The sequence below is a fragment of the Rutidosis leptorrhynchoides genome, chromosome 1, assembly GCF_046630445.1.
Source record: "Rutidosis leptorrhynchoides isolate AG116_Rl617_1_P2 chromosome 1, CSIRO_AGI_Rlap_v1, whole genome shotgun sequence".
Lineage (NCBI taxonomy): Eukaryota > Viridiplantae > Streptophyta > Magnoliopsida > Asterales > Asteraceae > Rutidosis > Rutidosis leptorrhynchoides.
In genome coordinates, this window is record NC_092333.1 from 229,187,830 (window position 1) to 229,190,678 (window position 2,849).

A 2,849-nucleotide genomic window follows, 5' to 3' on the forward strand; every position below is an offset into this window, starting at 1 on the left:
GTTTTTGAGATTCAACTAGCTTTAATACCATTTCTTCCAGATTTGACTTTTTATCTTCGGTTTGTTGTGGTGGTTTATACAAGCCAGGTCTTTATTGATTGAAAGTGTTGCTTTGAGTTGATTGGTTATTTGGACCTTGTTGGTTGTACGAGTTATTGTTGGGCCCATTTGGATTGTAAAGAATGTTTTGATTTCGTTTTGCCTTGGCGGTTGATAATTATTTTGATAATTATTTCCCGGCCTTTGGTTCATGTAGGAAACATTCTCACGTTGTTCCATCGTTTGCTCGATATTACAATCTTTCGTTAAGTGTGGTCCACCGCATTGCTCACAACTGATTTGTATTGCGTGAATATTTTTAGTCATCTTTTCCATTCGTCTTTCGAAAGCATCTATTTTTGTAGAAACAGAATAAAAGTCATGGCTAGAATCGGCTCTAGCCGCTTTAGATGAATAAAAAATATCTTTTTCCTGATGCCACTCGTGTGAGTGGGAGGCCGTATTATCAATAATTTTATGAGCTTCGGTAGCAGTTTTCTTTATAATGGAACCACTAGCGGCTGTGTCGATGTCCTTTCTTGTAGCGACGTCGACGCCTTTATAAAATATTTGTACTATTTGAAAAGTGTCTAAACCGTGTTGAGGACATCCTCTCAACATCTTTCAGAATCTTGTCCACGCCTCATATAACGTTTCATTTGGCTTTTGCATGAACGTGGCAATTTCTCCTTGAAGTCTCACGGCTTTAGATGCCGGAAACAATCTTTGAAGAAATTTCTCAACTAAGACATCCCATGTATCAATCGCTCCTTCGGGTAACGATTCTAACCAATCTTTAGCTTCCCCAATTAAAGTAAAAGGAAACAACATAAGATAGATCGTTTCATCCTCAATTTCTTGGATTTAAAATAGAGTACAAATTCTATTAAAGGTTCGAAGATGTCTGTTTGGATCTTCTTTTGCTGTACCACCGAATTGGCATTGATTAGTGACCATGTGTAGGATTTGCCCTTTGATTTCAAAATTTGGTGCATTAACATCTGGCAGATTAATGGCATGACCTTGGCCCGTACGTGTGGCTCTCATTCGGTCTTCCATACTTTGAGGTTCTGGATCTGCCATAGTTGTATTTGTTGAATCTGAATCACTAGAAGATTCTGATTTAACAGTTCCTTCCTCGACAACCTCTGGATGAAAAATTTGTTGTTCGAGAGGAATGATTAGTGGTTCCGGATCTCTGAATTATCCTTGAATATCCTCCGGGTCCTCAATTGTGAAGTCGGGTTCAAAAAATGGATTATCGGAAATTTGAATTGGAGTACTTGCTCGACTAGAGGATGATTCTAAAGAAAAATCAATGGCAGCAATATTGGCTAGATGTCTTGATCGAGTTACAGGTGGTGAATGTATGAAAGGTGGTGAACGTTTCGCTCGGTGCATTCACTGAATATCCTATTAGTTATAAAAATAAAAATTATATAAGTTATCAAATTAATAGACTTTTCTGATTTTGCCCACGTTTCGAATAGCCAATAGATGCAGCAGGTAGCCAGGACCCTTTAAATCGGAAATCCACAATCGCCACTAACAAATCCAACTATTACTACGAACCAGAAAATTGGGGTCTATTGATTTAATTGCTTAAAATAATTTTTCGTCGAAATTTAAAGAAATTGTATGTCTTAAAAACTAGAGCGTAGAAATGAAAAAGAAAAAGCGCGTCGAAAAATGAAAAGGTCGAAAAATAAACGTCGAAAAACAATCTAAAACTTAGAAACTAAAATCTTACGTTTAAAGATTAGCGTTTAAAAACTTAAAGGTTGCGACTAAAGTCTTAAATCTAAAGAAACTAAAAATCCAATTCTAAAGAAATCGGCAATTACTTAAAATATACTAAAATCTATTAAATACTAAAGCGATAAGCGATGTCGTAAAATTCTAAGGTGTTTAAAATCTAGTTCTAAGAAAAAGACCTTAAGGGAAGATTACGGCAAAACTTAAAAACTAAACTTAAACTAAGGCGAAATGAAGCCAAAATTAAAATTACGAGCTAAACGACTAAAAAGGTACAAAATGTAAAAAGATATATTAGAAAATGATAAAAATAAAATTTTAAATAAAAATATTAGTTTTATATTTTTATTTTATAAAAATATTAATCTATATATTTAATAATAATTATTAAACTTAATAATACTAATTAAAACTAAAAAACAAAATTAAACTAATTAAAATTATAACTAAACCCTAATAATTAATTAATCATTAATTATAAACCCTAATTTTATTTAATGCCTACAAGGATAGTCCTATCAGCCTACTCCATGTGATCGCATGGAATTAAGGCATCCGGCTCATGCGATCGCATGGGCCTGGATTCCAGAAATGATTTTTGGGCTTCGACAAGCTTCGGCCCAAATTTTTTTATTTTTTTTATTTTCGATTTTAATTATAGAAAATATTTATATATATAATAAACTTATATTTTTAAAAAAATAAAAATACTTTTAAATTTTATAAACAAAAAATCTTTGAAAAAATAAATATTTGTATTTTTAAACACTTATATATATAGATATATATAAAAAAAAAAATTATGTTTTTATATTTAAAATTATATATAATTATGTTTTTACAAAAATAGAATAGCGTTATGCTTTCGGTTAGTGTTTGTCCCCGGCAGCGGCGCCAAAAATATTTGATGTTAAAGCAGTGGTATATGAAATAAATTATAATTTTAATATAAAATACTATTAAATACGATACAATTTACACAAGTTATTTATTTATTTATAGAATGGATATACCTAAACCTTGCTACAACACTTATAGGCAGTGTACCTAATCGT

At 31.7% G+C, this 2,849-nt stretch overlaps 1 non-coding gene across 1 annotated transcript; it reads left to right on the forward strand.

Annotated features, from left to right (window-relative positions):
- Window positions 1–631: 631 nt before the first annotated feature.
- Window positions 632–738, forward strand: LOC139887101 (small nucleolar RNA R71). Its single transcript, XR_011772946.1, has one exon. It is a non-coding gene; the product is annotated as a small nucleolar RNA R71 (small nucleolar RNA).
- Window positions 739–2,849: the final 2,111 nt, after the last annotated feature.